General features: G+C 40.9%; 1 protein-coding gene across 8 annotated transcripts in view; it reads right to left on the bottom strand.

Moving 5' to 3' along the window:
- Positions 1–15,988, bottom strand: part of APBB2 (amyloid beta precursor protein binding family B member 2) — a 201,518-nt gene that overhangs the window by 72,375 nt on the left and 113,155 nt on the right. The gene's annotated exons all lie outside the window — the stretch shown is intronic.

Here is a 15,988-nt window from a genome sequence, read left to right as displayed (position 1 = left end):
TGGTTTGACTTGGCCTATAAAGAGAGGGAAAAAATACACTACTTAACAAAGAGCTGTTCTAATATGACAGCTGTCTAATACCATCAGATAAACTAGCTCTTCTAATAAGGTTTAGCTTCAAGTACACTAAATCACAGCATATAAAGAAATATTTGGACTTGTGGTGTACTCTATCCTCTTCATCACAGTACCTTCCCTTCTCAATGCATGGTAGCGGAGCACATATTTCTGCTAATCAAAGTCAGTTTATCAAAACACCAATCAACCAACCTGCATTGGGTTTACTTACAACATCTAAAAGACTGCTTGCTCAAAACAATGAGAACAAAAGAACTGAGCAACCATTTTACACACAACCTGATTGTCACAAACAAACATACTGTTTTCAATTGCTTTTATAATGGGGCAGGAAAATAAAAATCAAAAACTCATCCATAGTGCCAACACAGAGATGAAATCCTGGCTCTACTGACAAACCTCCTACTTAAGAATGCACCAGCAATTCATATCATAATTAGAGACATTCCCAGATTTACCTGGGATTATAGATGCGTGTAAGAGATATCACCAGTGGAGAGCATGCAATGCTTTTTAGAAAGGCAGCGGCATCACCTATGTGCAAACCAGCTGTATTCCAGCAGGGGCAGTTGTATTCTGCTGGATACATACTTTCCAGAGGCTGGGAAGGGAGCCAGTGCTCTTATAAACTTCCCAGCTAAACCGCTTTGGTGGTGTCATTATGGTACATGCTATTAACCAGCTGCTATGGTCTACTCCAAGGATCATCAAGCTGTGGGGAGAAACAAGTAACATCCTGGACTGATGTTTCCACCAGCACTTGAGCAGACATGATGAAGGTTGACACCAGCACAGTGAACTGAGCTAGTCAGAAAAAAACCCAAAGAATAAAGGAAGCACCATACCAATGAGCCATAGCTCATCTAGTTCAGCAACTGGTTTCCAACCTTCAGAGACACCCCTCAAACACTTCAGTGGACAACAGATGAATAACCTGTTGTTATATTGCTGCTCTTAATCTCTTTTTTGAATCAAAAGTTTGTTAGTCTATCCTCAAGCCTCTTACTAGGTGTTCTATCATGGTTGCTTATTTCTGAATCTCTCTCATTTCTTCTACCCACATTTATGTACATACACACACACACACAAATGGCATGATAACTTGAAATAACTCTTACGCTCCATGACACAAACCAGACTGTTTCTTCCCCTGAGCCACTTAAGAGTTCTTAAGTTACTGATCTACCACTTGAGGACTAATCTGACCAAATTCTGCAGAAGAAAGACTAGACAATATCATTACACTTAAATTCAATAATGAGCCTCACCCATAGCCTAATACCTGAAAATCAGCAACATTCATATAATCAGTTCCAGAAATTCCCAAATATTATAAACACCCGCTTCTAAATGTCCCCGTTGTAGCCTCTGCATTCAAGTATGTAGTTTCTGACTCCAAGGTCTTACATGTTTTAAAGCCCATTCATCTTCAACCTTGCCCATTTTTGTTTTCCAGCTGAACAACTCAGCTGCACTCTTCTCAACCATATAAAAGGAAAATAAAAGCAAAACATTTTTAATGATTTGACCACATGATGCAAAAAGTGACATGCAAAGAGCAAAAATCTAAACATCGCACTGAAGTATACATGGCAACATCTGCAAGTCCAGATACACATAGGTAAGTCTATATAACTGGTTCATAAAACTCCAAATATCACAATAATGTTGGTGTTCACAAAACTTACATATTGGGCCTTTCAGTGCATGCCAGAATAGGAAAATAATAAGCCTTTATTATGCAGAGAGGCAAAGCTTCAGATCAGTTCATGTTCATACAGTTTACAATGTTAAACAGCCATACTTCAACATTACCAGGACATGAAATGTTATTCTCTTCACTTTAAGATAGGCACCGCTTCTGTCCTTGCTATACATACATATGTATGTGTACACATGTATTCAAATATACAGTTAGCAAAGTTGTTATGCTATGGCTGCATTAAATTACTCGTTTCAAACCAATCAACCAAAGATGCAGAAGACCCAGAGATGCAGAGGAACCAACATACTGTTATATATTGTTGCATTGTTAATGACATGCAGTACTAGGAAGACCTAAACAGAAAGGACTTTGAAGTAAAAGCAGACAAAACTCACAGCAGAAAGAAAATTGTTAACCCAGAGACTTAAAACAACAACATTTCTGCAACATTTATTTAGAAGAGAAGAAATTCTCTTGTATGTGAGTGAATACTTGGAAGGAAATCACGTAAAACAGCTGGGAGCACTCTGAGAGAAGAAAATATCACCTAGCTGAGTTAATATTAATTTACTCTGAAAACTTATCCATTAGCAAAAATAGATACATCAAAATATGTTCACATATGCTCGGAGATAAAATAGGAATTAAATTTCAGATTGTTTTTCAATTAATACAGCTCAGGACTTTCAAAGAGGAGCATTTTCCACACAAAACTACTCTGATTTACATCCGTGCATGAGATGCACACTGCTGGTGTCCGGGTACTCCTTGTGCAGAGGTACCGACCTCAGCCCGGTCTGATAAACATGGATAGTGTCAGATTGCATGTGTACGTACTGAAATACCATTCCTCATGTTAGCTATGCAAACCTACTGGAACAAAAAATGAAATATGTGTGTGTCCCAGTCCATTTACAAACACACCTCAGGATCTGCATCTCCCTGTCTGTTTGACCCTGAGGCAGGGATAACCTTTTCACAGGCTGTGATTTCCTACTGGCATGAACTGGGAAACCTCCCTAGTTTGCTGGCTGTTCTAACAGATGAAAGCACTTGATGTACAAGCCAAAGGTAATGAACCATCCCAAGAGATACCAGCACAAGAAAGATAAAAAAGTAAGAGTCAACATACAAAATCTGACAGGACAGATGAACACGCTTGCAGCATCAGAGACCTACTACAGGACACCAATGGCTTTTCTTTATTTGAATATGGAATTACAGGTAGTAATTTTCCTATGAATTTGAAAGACCCAGTTCAATGGCATGACATTGAGTCAAAGCATCTAATTTTTGTTGCACGGGCCAGTGTAAGAATGGTCCCTTATCAGGGCAGTGTTTGGTGCCCAGAAGGAGATGGAGGCACCGCACCGATACATACATGCTGTTACATTCAGGCCTTTTTAATCCCAATTTTCTTGTAGAAGAGAAAAGTGACCGCCACAAGACGGGGGAGAAAAGCAGCAGGTATCTGTACATTAATCCAATTCTATTGACGTGGCATCAAACAACTTGCATGAAACAAACCCAAGAGGAAATAGAACTGAACACATCGAACTTCTTCACCTGAAACTGAGAACTCCTCTTATGTCTGCAAGGTTTTAGAGGTAAAAACATTACATGGAAATGGTTCCTTCCAGTCTGTGGATGACTAAGTCCGTCATGCTTCCTCAGTGGCAGATGATTTATGGTGATCAGGAACTTTTCTCCGATTCTCTCCCAGTCATCCCCAGGAGGTAAAGTTCTACCTGGCATCTTCTGGCCTCTTCCATGCTCTTCTTTACTGATATGTTGATGAAAGGTCAATGAACCCAGACAACATAAAGCTTCTGGGTTTGAAAGTATTATTGCTGTGATAATACAGAAAGCATGGCTTACTACAGAAATTTAGAGCATGATTCACAAAAAGAATGTATCCTTTTGTATTGGGGCTGGTTTACCTACCATGTATATTACAGTAAACCATGATCTCCTGAAAGGCTATACTGTAAGACATTTATGCATAAAGCAAGAGGAGTAAGAAAAACAATACTGAACTAGAATAAAAGAGCCACTGTAGCTAAACTGTATGAGAAAGTAGACACGGGGTTTCTTTAAGAAACTTGGATTCATATTATCTGCAAAACTTGTCTTTCTACAGCAAGACAGAGTCAAATTCTTATCAGTAGAAAGACTATTTTAAGATGTAACCGATTCAAAACTCTGCACAGGAATGAGGTGTATCTTTACCCAGGTGTCATGCAGATTCACACAGCACTGCAGACCTTTGAAAGCTGTCTCTTTTTCTGGAGAAAGACCTTACAGAACAGGGTGGCTCTACTGTCTACATACACTCTGGAGATGAAGTCCAAAGTCAGCCTTCATCACAGGAGACTGGGCAGTCAGCTTGCAGCTGATCCTTCACCTCCCTTTCTGTCCCTCTCCGAACATGGGGTGTGTGAGAGCTGTCACTAGCGAGGCAGGCCAGCTCTCATCCCAGGTCTCCCCATCTTGGCATGGACATGCCAGTGAGTCCTCACTAGCAAGCCGCTACCTGGAAATCTGCCTAAGATAAGTGTGAGCTGTCACCACCCACCTTCTGAAATGCAGCACTGCCAGCTTAAAGGTCAACATAGCTAGAAGTTCACAGCTGGTCTTCTGCAGGCAGATTCACATGAAAGGACAGGTTGCAAAGACAGGACTGATATTTTTCAGTTGGAATTTTGTCTCACCAAAGACAGATGATTAAAGCCTTGTCCATACGGGGGGAAGATCCCCAAAGGGACTATTCATGGGGATGTTATTACGGAAGAAGCATGGGCCAATTCTGGCAAAAAACCATGACAGTAGAAGAGACGTGGTAGAATATTTTGAGGACTAAAATAGAAGATTACATAAAAACATGAAAGATGTGATTTAAGACAAGAAGCTAACCTCATCTGATGAAAACTGAAAAACAGAGTGGACTTCACTGGCCTTTCCTGCCTACACCACCTTCCTGCACTAGGACCTGACAAGTCCCTTGGGAAACCAGATCTTTCCCCTCTACCTAAAGCTTGCTTAGAGTTGGCGCCATAGTCCCTTCTTACGGGGTCCAACACTACAGGGCACAGAGCTGCTCCCCAAAAACCTTTGGCACTGGTCTCTGCGGAACTCAGAGGGAGGAATCCGCTTGCTGCACCCCACCACGTGGCCTCCATTTCATCTTTTCAGACTCAGCCACACAGCGATGATAGGAACATTTTTAGAAGAATAGGAAAATGATGAAAAAAATGAAGTAATCAGAAGCGAGAACCTAAGGGGAAGGCAGCGCGCCTGCAGTGCCTTTCCATTCCCTTTCAAAACCAAATGGGGAATTTATGTTAGTCATTTCTCTTTAAAAATCAAAATAAAGAGCAAACTCACAAAAAGCCAGTAAGGCTTTAGAAAAGTACCAAAGATTCTTTTTTTAAAAAGGTATAAATAGATGTTTCAATTTTTAATAAATGGACAAAGGAGTAAAACAGCCTGAAGAGATTCCCACTTGCTGAAATTGTCTGGTCAAGTTTCACTCAGAAGTAAACGCTTGTGTCTTAATTTTTGTCTAAATGACTGAAACACAGAGCCTGTAATAGAAAAAAACAAACACAGCCTTCATCCCAGTATCATTATAACTGAGGAGAGCAGTTAAAACTTCAAAAATGCTGGAAAAATGAAGTCTGTTACACAAAATGAAACTATTAATTCACTCTTTTGAAACAACTAGCAACAGAGATGTACCTCCACAAAACCATAAACACAGACATATTTAACTTTTAATTCTAGCTAGAAGAGCTTTGTGAACACATTTTGTATTATAAAGAAGATAGGATAAAGCCCACGTAATGTACTATACTGCTGTTTGTAACTCCCTTCTCCGAATGTCAGCTTCTGCCAATTACCTGATACAGAGCAGTGATAAATTCCATGCTGTAGTGATAGTTCAGATACTAAGTTTGCTAACATAATTAGAAATTTTAGTAATCACATTTTTATTTCAAGTTAAAACTATTTTACTATCTGAGGCTGACCTAGGAAACAGTGTTACTGAAGAAAGATGGTAATAAACAATATAAATAATTCACTGAACAGCATGTGTGATTGGTGACCACACTCTTTGACAAAACTAGTACTTTTATCACTTATTTTATTGCTGTTTCAGGGGAAAGGACAGTAACCAAATTGTTGCCATTATGAATTATTCTTCAGCCCTTGCTCAATTAAATAGAAGTTAAAACTACAGCATTCGGCAGGATCTTTCAGAACAAACTTGTGCAGTAAATGGAGACCATTTATTTTTCCATCATTTTGCAATGCCACAAACTGTTCCCCCATAACAGACATCCTGTGTAAGGCAAGGTCAACACTCACCAAGCACAGGCTGTATCGTGGCATCACAACAGATGCAAATAGTACGCTCTGCATCTAAATGCAGCGCAGCATTCCAGCTGCTGTTCCCAACTCTGCTGGCACCATTCTCTGCTGATGTAATTTGTAGATATTTCATAATTAGAGAGACTAAATACCATGAAGCTGAAGCAGCTTTTAACTAGTTCAGGCTTTCTTCTGCAGGCACAGCTAGAAATCCCTTTCACTGAAGACCAAAGGCAGTCATTTAGAAACAAATACAGAAGGAAAGAGAATGGCAGGAGCTCTGGAGGCACTTTCTGGAAGAGCAGGAATGCAAAGGTACAGCACAATATATTCTAATTTAACAGCAAGTCGTGTTAAAATTTTTGAGACAATAATTACTCTTTTTTTTTTTAAAGAAAAACACTTAAGTGTTTAATCAGGGCTGATTTGGTGTTATAACAAAGGCAGAATGGAAGAATATTGGTAAGATGCTTGATTTCCTATGGACCAAATTCTGTTACCTAGAAAACTGGTTTCTCCACCATCCTTAGCAAAATCTGTATTTATCAGCATAAAGCAAACTGAATACTCCACCCGCCATTGTCATAAGTTGGTTTATCACCAGTCTAGTACTAAAACCTGGCTGTATGACATTATACTTGTGCTAAATTAATCAGGATCTCTTCCTGATAAAGACTAGAAATATACCACATCATTTCAATAACAAGTCTTAACACTCTTATCTGGAAGAAACATAATCTAGCTCCTTCCCTTTCTGAAGGTAAGGTAGTGGATGACTCACGTATTTACACATTACTTCAGACTGGAAGAAGATCACATTATGTGATAGAAAGAAAAGCTGATAATTGATACCGCAAGGAAAAATGCACCAGCAATGAAACTGTATGGGAGCGAAAAATATGATTTAAAATAGACTGCAATAAACAAGCTTTCTGCTTTCGTTTAGATAAACTAACAAAAATGGATAAAAGCAGCAACTAGGTGTTATCTCCACTTCAGAGAGAACTTGGTGGTGATGTTAAGCAAGGTGCTGGGGATGGAGACCAAAAGGTCAGCGTCTCACTGCTTAGGTCCCCTCTGTGTGAGGGAACCAGAGCCTCAAACCTGGTTCACAAAAGGCCAAGCAGACCTACTTCCTGAACAAAATACTCTTCAGCAAGGCAACAGGTATAATGCAATAAATTTTGTATTGGAACTGGCCCGTACAGGCCACCATGGGGGGAGTGGGGCTGGGAGGAACTGCCGCTCAGGAACTAACTGCGCATCGGTCAGCAGTTGGTGAGCAACTGCATTGTGCATCACTTATATATTGCAATTCTTTTATTATTATTACTGTCATTTTATTATTGTTATTATTATCATTATTAGTTTCTTCTTTTCTGTTCTATTAAACTGTTCTTATCTCAACCCATGAGTTTTACTATTTTTTCCTGATTCTCTCCCCCATCCCACTGGGGGGGGGGTGGGAGGTGAGTGAGCAGCTGCATGGTGCTTAGTTGCTGGCTGGGGTTAAACCACGACAGTCCTATACTTGGAAAAACAGACGTGTATTTTGGATGCACAGTTCTTCAGGTCAAAACAAACCCCACCAACCAGCATGGCTAGGGCACTAAATTATGGCCAAGAAGAGTACTCTTGATTAAGAGGAACCGCAGTCCCGAAGGGCTCAAGGTTGGCAGCATATGTGACTTCAAAACAGAGATGGTAAGTGCCATACAGAGCCATCAGAGTGCTGGAAATTTTGTACCTGGGAGGTGTATAATAATAGCACTGATGTCACAGGACAATTTTAACTGTGTTATTTCACAGGTTAGAAGCACTTTTTTTGAAAATTGGGAGAAAGCAACAAGGTAGAGTCATAGTAAGACAGAAAATACATTCAGGGAAATATGAGAGATATCATTACATTGGTAAAGGGACATATACAGGCCTCATTTTGCCTACTTGGAAGCAGCAGCAGATGTAAATGCACAGCCTCCGGCCAATGCAAATGCAGCTCTGCTGAAGTTAATGGAAGTGCCTGATTTTCAGTCAGTCTTTCCAGCTAAGGAAGGCTACTTTCACTGCATGGTAGCAGAATGACCAAGTGAGATCACTTGCCTGCAAGGCTCAACAATGCTTGAAAGCACTTGATCTACATTACCTAAATAGGTTAAGAAATAAAATACTCATTCTGTACAGAGATAGATGAAAGATCTCACTTTTTTGGTACTCCTAGCTTAGTTATCTCAATTCTTAGGACTGTTTTGTAACAATATTTCTTCTGTAAAGATCCTCCAAAGAAAAGCAATACCATCCAAACACAGGATTTAATCTACCACCATCTCAAAAGTGTATTTCCACAGTGAGAAGTTAACTGAAAAGGAGTATTCAGTGTCCAGGCTGGAAGCATGATGGTCCAAACAGGAACACACCCAGAGTTTTCCAAATCTAGAAAAATAATCTGGCCAATACTATATCTATAAATCCACTTCTCAATCTCTGGCCCTCCGACTGCTCACATTCTAGCAGTCGGTGCACAATGTAAATGAAGGAATTCAAACTGAAAAGCACCTTGTTTGTAAATAAGAGATCTGCACCAAAGTTTTCTATGTCAAAAATTGCAAAGAATGGGATGGCGACAGGATCCAACAACATGTCCTAGTGTTTGGGCAGCAATGGGAAACCACTAGCTTCAAATCTGATGGCTTGCTTCATTGCTGGGATGCAGCATAATGAAAGAGCTGGCCCACAGTATCACTTGCATGTTACAGATGCCATCCTTCTGGGCACACAAGGGGAAGCACAAGAAAGGAACTGGGAAGACAGGAGGATAAAAAGGTTTTTATTAAAAAGGAAAGGGATGGGGGAAAGCATTTTTTCCTCTTCTGAACTTCCAAAATCTTGAAATAAAAATGTTTTCTTTCTGCCTTCTGGGCCTAAATAAAAGCAACACCAAAGGAAAAGAAAGCCACAGAAACTCAGTCTTCCTGAGAAGATGCCAATGACTTCAGCAGATCCAGGATTTCATCCTAAAGGGAGCATATTCCTCCACCACCCCATACGCACACTGAAGATCAAGACAGGCATTGGAAGGGAGGGGAGGACATGTTGTATTAATGAGTGAAGGCAAATAAAATTAAAGGAGAACTCTCCATTAAACAGCACAATAGTAAGAACACAGGCCTTGAATATTTTTATCCCACTTCTTTCCTGTAGTGGGCTCAATGTGCAAGTTTAAGTTGCTTAGTGTCATGGTTTAACCCCAGCCAGCAATTAAGCACCACGCAGCTGTTCGCTCACTCCCTGTCCCCCCAGTGGGATAGGGGAGAGAATCAGGAAAAAAAAAAAAAAAAAAAAAAGTAAAACTCATGGGTTGAGATAAAGACAGTTTAATAAGACAAAAAAGGAAGGGAAAAAAATAATAATAAAATTAGAATACACAAAACAAGTGATGCACAACACAATTGCTCACCACCTGCTGACTGATACCCAGCCAATCCCTGAGCCGCAGTGTCCCCCAGCCAAATCCCCCCAGTTTATATACTGGGCATGACGTAATATGGTATGGAATATCCCTTCGGCTCATTTGGGTCAGCTGTCCTGGCTGTGTCCCATCCCAGTTTCTTGTGCGCTCCCAGCCTCTGCTGGCAGGGCAGTATGAGAAGCTGGAAAGTCCTTGACTTAGTGTAACGACTGCTTAGCAACAACTAAAACATCAGTGTGTTACCAACATTATTCTCATCCTAAATCCAAAACACACCACTATACCAGCTACCAAGACAAAAAATTACCTTTATTCCAGCCAAAACCAGGACACTTGGGTTTAACAAAAAAAACAAAAAAAACCCCAAAAAACAAAAAACCAAAAAAAAACCCCAACCCAAAGACAAATTTTCTCCTCACTTCGCATGCACTACAGCATAATCAACGGTACCACCTACTCTCATAATTCACAACAATGATGGTCAGCAGGTAGTCTCACCTAAGCATCATTGCAAGAAGCATGAATGCTATCTCAGAAACAAATGCAGCAAAAATGCAAGCCACTAGGACAAGTAATTATAAATCAGACAAGCCTGTCTAATTTGGGGAACATTACTCAATGAGGAGTGATAAGCAGCCAGAAGCTGGTCATTTGGCATCATCTTTTCTCACAGCACGCAACTGGTTGTCATGACAACCCTGTCGTCCTCCTTGCCAAATCGCTGAACCAGCTGCATGTGTTTGGAGAGAGGAAGATTCTCAAACAGGTTCCAGGAAAACATGCTGAAATGTGGGATATACAGGCATACACATAACCAGACACAACCTGTGCCAAAACGAACTGCTGTTTCGATCAACTGCAACATAAACCATAATCAGAAAAGACTGCTTAAAAATCCTAAGGAATCTTGGGATGAATGGCCTGTACTATTTTTTTCATGTGATATGATCTTCATTCTGCTGTATAAATCATGAGGTACTACAGGAATACAAGGCGTTCAAGCAGAGATGACTAATCTTAAGGAAGAGAGAGGAAAGCAAATTTGTCAACATTCATGAAAAAAAACCACACCACTAAACCCACTTGTTTTGATGTCCTGGCTTCTTTTCCCTTTCAACCACCAAACCCCAAGGTGTTGACATAAGGACTGAAGTACTAGTACAATAACCAAAGAAAACCAAGGGCAAGTGACTTCAGGAGAGAAGTTCAGAAGAACTGTTGATGACAGTCCTGGACAAGTACTCAGGATGGTACTACCTGTCCTCCTTAAGTGGGAGAATTTGGGGGCTCTGCAAGGTGTCTGCTCAGGGACAACATAGGGTCCAGAGGTAAAGCCCTGAGAAACCAGCAGCACAGCTTACGTTTACAGGAGTTGATACTAAAAGCAGCAGGAGTTGATACTAGAAGCAGCAGCAGCAGGGAAAAGTACGGCAGGAGGACCGTGAGGAAAGGTCCACGTGTTCCCTCCTGGAACATGGGCCAAAAATAGGTAAGAACAAGAGGACTAGCCTGTTCACCAACCGAAAACATCCAGCCATGAAACAAGCAGAGTCCAGCAAAGGAAGGAAGGAAGACTTGGAGGTGACCTAAACTGCTGTCTCAAGGGGGCTGTCATGGCAGAAGCTGTGGACCAGGAAGAAGCCAGGCTCTGGGAAGACCCATCCCAGCTGGAGGAGGGTGGCTGCTTGGTCAGGTGGAGGAGTGGTGGCAGCATGAAATGGTGGACATAGAGGAAGGACCACCTCAGCTGAAGCAAAGGCTGATGAATCCCTACCTGAAAGTGCTGTATTCGAGGCACATCCTACAGCTCTTGCACAAACTTTACTGAGTGACGAGATCTCCATCTCTTGATCAGTGGGCTGGTGAACATTAGGAGAGTTGGGCAATTAAAAGGCTGTACTGGGACTGGTTGGGACAAAATTAAATTTTCTTCATAGCAGCCTGTAAGGTGCTGTGTTTTATATTTGTGACCAAAACAAGTGTTGAAAACACCAGTGGTTTAGCTATTGCTGGGCAGTGCTTGCATAGGGCCAAGACCGTCTCTGTTTCTCAATCTGCCCCCAGCCAGAGACTGGCTGGGCATCAGTCTGCTGGTAGGAGGTGGTCAGTGATTGTGTTCACATCATTTGCTTTTTATATTTTATTTTTTTTCTTCGCTTACTAAGCGGCCTTTATCTTGACTCATGAGTTTTTCTCACTTTTGCCCTTCCGATTCTCTTCCCCATCCCACTGGTGGGGGAGTGAGCTGCCACAGAGGCATTCAAAGCATACTGGCCAAGCCCAAGATCCATGGAGGAATAGGCAGGTACCCTCCAGGGTGGAATGAAAAGGAGTCCCAAACAAGCAAAAGCAGCATAAAAATGAATGCCCTTTTTGCCAACTTTGTGCTTAAATGAGACACAGCCTCAAATACTATGTGAACAAAATGCACCATTACCTTGGAAGATTTCTACCAACTAACTTCCACAGAGTCAGAATGATTTGCTACTGTTCTAGCAAGTGAGTTACCCCTGCTTATAAATATATTTTGCACATGACCAGTGTTAGTGGGTTTCTTGCTTATTTGAAATGCTAGTTCTCTATTCTTTCCACTAGATGGCAAAAGCTTTTACTTAAAAAGAGTAATAGTCCAACCCACAGCAGAGTGTACCTCTAACCTGGGTCTAAATCCACTGTAACCGCGCATTGTGGGATTGTGCCCCAAAGGACCTCCTCACCATGGAGGACTCTGAGCAGCAAAATTATTAATCCAGAGGAGTAATTTCTTCCTCATTAGCAAATCACTACATGTGATCTTGTGACTTAACTTTAAGGGCTAAAACAGTCTGGCAGCAATCTGCATCTGCTTTTCTGTTTTTTTTTTTTTTTTTTGCATAGCATCTCTTCTTCCCATGCCTTTCCCCACAGAGAGCAAGATTGCAGCATATGATCTTGCGTTCTGGGTTCATACCCTATTTAACTACTTTGTATTGTTTTAAAAGAGGAGTTTTGTCTGGTCTGAAGAAGAAAAATTAAATAGCCATCTCAGCCAAGGGACTGCTGGACTCACACAGCAAAGCCTGTACATGCACTGTTGCACCGGCAGACACACTGCACAGCACACCCAGGAAAAGCAGTGTGCACATGTGCTGAGTCCAACCTTACTTAGCCCCACAAAATTTATGTGTCTCAGCAACAGCAGCCAACCATTTGGCAGAAAAACAGGGAAAAATCACTTTGGTAGCAGCTCTGAATTTATGTATTTCTCTACTAAAATAAAGAGCCTGGTTCTCCTGTCCCCTCGAAGTGAATCAATATGTTAACATCAAACCATCCACAGAAGAGACCATTAACAATTTCATTTCGGGCAATGAACAAATATTATCTGGAATAATCACACAAAACATAAAGATTCACTCTATAAAGACTGACACAAAAAGCAGTTAGACACAGATGTCCTTCTGACTTCAAGATGCAAGATGCCTGCAGAGTGGGAGGAGATGCTGCACCAATGTATGGCATACAGCAGTACGGTCAACTCAACAGCCTCAACTCTCCCCACAGGAACTGCTGCACCATACTGCTTCATTTCCAAGTAAAACCATGTTTTACAAGCATCAAACATTACAGAGTTCAGTACCTCCCAACCTGTAACTCTCTGGTTTGCTGGGACTGGCTGTAGACACAAGTGGGTCCCATCTCCCTTAGACCTCCTGCTAGTAGATGGTACTACTTAACTTGACACATGCCATGAAAGACAGATGGACCAGATCTTATTCCCTTACTTAACTATGATACACTTGCCATCAAGTCCTGGTACTAAAGAATGGCAACAGGCTTCAACTGCACACTTTTTATCAGATTTGTTTCAACTGAGGAATAGAAAAAGCCTCAACAGTTTAAATTTGGTGACATTAGTGAATGCCTCTTTAATCTGAATGACGTAAGTAATAAGGTAGAGCATGGAAGAAGGAATCTGACTAGCAGTTGCTATTTTTTTCTCCCTTTAGAACAGGAACTGCAGAAAAAATAAATTTGCATAATAAGTCAGGTACTAGGCAAATGATATTTTCTTCATCTAAAATACGATGAAGCCTACTGACTTCAGGAGAGAACAATGTAGAGAAAGGAAGGACTGTATTTCTCTGGAGAATAGTCTGAAATTTCTAGAAATGCTCATTAGTGGGTTTTGTGCATATGATTGGCTAATTAAAAGCCAGTGAAGTTGGCCAGTGGCACAGACATACCATTCAAATGGTAGCTTGACTAAAGCTACTTTTCTTTGACAGCTTCATTTACAGCACTGTGCAAATGCATTACAAAAACCTTTTTCTGAATTTAATGATTCAGTGAAAACAGAACATAAAATTGAATTACAACGGAGTTACTCTCTGAAATTAAATGTTGTGCTTCAAGAAAAAGCAAGACCTGCAAGAACAGCCATTTCCCATCTCAGACATAAGCTCTGCTCATCCCTCGGTCCATGCGGATGCATGGCACCACCACACACAGTGCGGCAGATGCTCTATGACGCCATGAAAATGACAACTTCATCTTCACACCAGCCTTATGAGGCAGGAGAGCGCAAGCCCTGTTTTAAACAAAGCCGCGTAAAGGTAGGAGGGAAGGTCTGAGATGCATTAAATAACTTGCCCGGAGTCATGCCCAGACTCTGTGTACTCCCTGGGATCTGTGCGGGCTCCCTGCACCCAAACACCAATCACAAGATCAAGGTACACAGAGAGAGACCAGCCACTGTCCTCCAGTTTGTCCACATGCAAGAGTCCCCTTCTGTCGCGCATGAAGGGCTGCTTTCCCTGATGTGCCAAAAAAGTAATTCCTATCCCATCCTACCCAATTTAGTCAGTTTAGTACTATAAGTAAAAGCCAGAATGTTACTTTTAACAATCTATATAATGGATTAGTTTGCCACTTTAAAGCTGTAGTCAAATGTGCATTAGAGAACAAACTGAAGGCTCCTTTTTTTTCCAACATAGAAGCCAAAGACCTAATGTTTTCCTACCTCCAAATTAATTTCGTGTCGCTACAGTACTGAAGGGAAGGGAGAAGTTATTATGGTGAAATTCCACTGTTTTATCATTAGAAGCGCATAAGCATGAAATAGTGCACAAGCATAGGAAGCAGTGCATTGGCCCTCAGGGCCTACAGTTTGCCTGCAAAGAAAGAGGTTAAGGGAGAAGGTTGGGCACATCAGGCAACTAAAGGCTGTGTTGAGGCCTTGTAAGATGTGAACTCAGCTCCACTTCCCAGCCTTCAAGCTTTGAGACTTTAAAAAAAAACAAAACACAAAAACAACAAACCAACCACCAAAACTTTAACCTTTTCAAAAGTAATCTTGCTTCAGTTGAACTAAGTCTTCTGCACAATGTGTAGAGCCATATATGAAATGTAACATATAGCATCTACAATGGGAAGGCTTTATGAACTGGGGCTTCTGACAGCAGACGCAAGCATCAGGGTTGCTGGTTGTATTTCACCCCACTGTGGGAGAAGGAAGTATGCTGATAGCACACAGGGGACTCTTGTAGACCAGAAGCTTATGTAAGTATTTCACATCGCTACATTGATATAAACTTTCTATTAAATCTTTACTCATCCTGTCCAGATATCTTTTGATATTAAGCAAACTCAGAGATATTAATCACCTTTGAAAGCATCTGTCTAGCACTAGAAATATTATTTTCATTCTCAAATCTACTTCATGGCAGTCCAGCACTAAAATTTTGTATGTATTTTTCACAGAGATGGATTTATACACATAACTGAAACTAGATTCAGAAATCTGCGTTTAAGCAGACAGAAATGGTATCTCTGACATAACCACTAACAAGAATTAGAAGAAAATTCAGAAAAATAACCGTGTCACCGATCATCCTGGTAAGTCTAACTTAGCAAACAGTAGTCAGAAATAAACCTAACACACAACAGCTGGAGTCCTATGCCAGACAACCATTTGAGAGAGAAAAAGGGAGGGATTAATTTTACAGTTCTGCAGAACCACAACAGAATTTCACCTGCAACTAGCACCACCTTCAATTCAAAGTATATTAGCAAAATAGCTACTCACTTTGAAAACTTGAGGACAAACTCTCCTTAAAGCTGCATATTCCCAGAACATAACAACTTCAAAAGTTTCCTTTATTGTGAAACCTGAGCTACAATCTCCCTCAAAACAAACACCTGCTTGGTAAGAATGTAAACATGCCAAAGCACAGTAAAACAATACACAAAAGATCTCCAGTATATGATGTATCACAAGCCATTGAGATCTATTAGCATTATGGAAAAGACACAGCTGATTGTCATCACAAGTTGTCACAAACAGCAAAACCAGATGCACAAGCAACAGCATGGTCCTTCACCCAGCT

Source organism: Harpia harpyja, chromosome 2 (genome assembly GCF_026419915.1).
Source record: "Harpia harpyja isolate bHarHar1 chromosome 2, bHarHar1 primary haplotype, whole genome shotgun sequence".
NCBI classification, from domain to species: domain Eukaryota; kingdom Metazoa; phylum Chordata; class Aves; order Accipitriformes; family Accipitridae; genus Harpia; species Harpia harpyja.
This window is presented reverse-complemented; position numbering and strand designations above follow the sequence as displayed.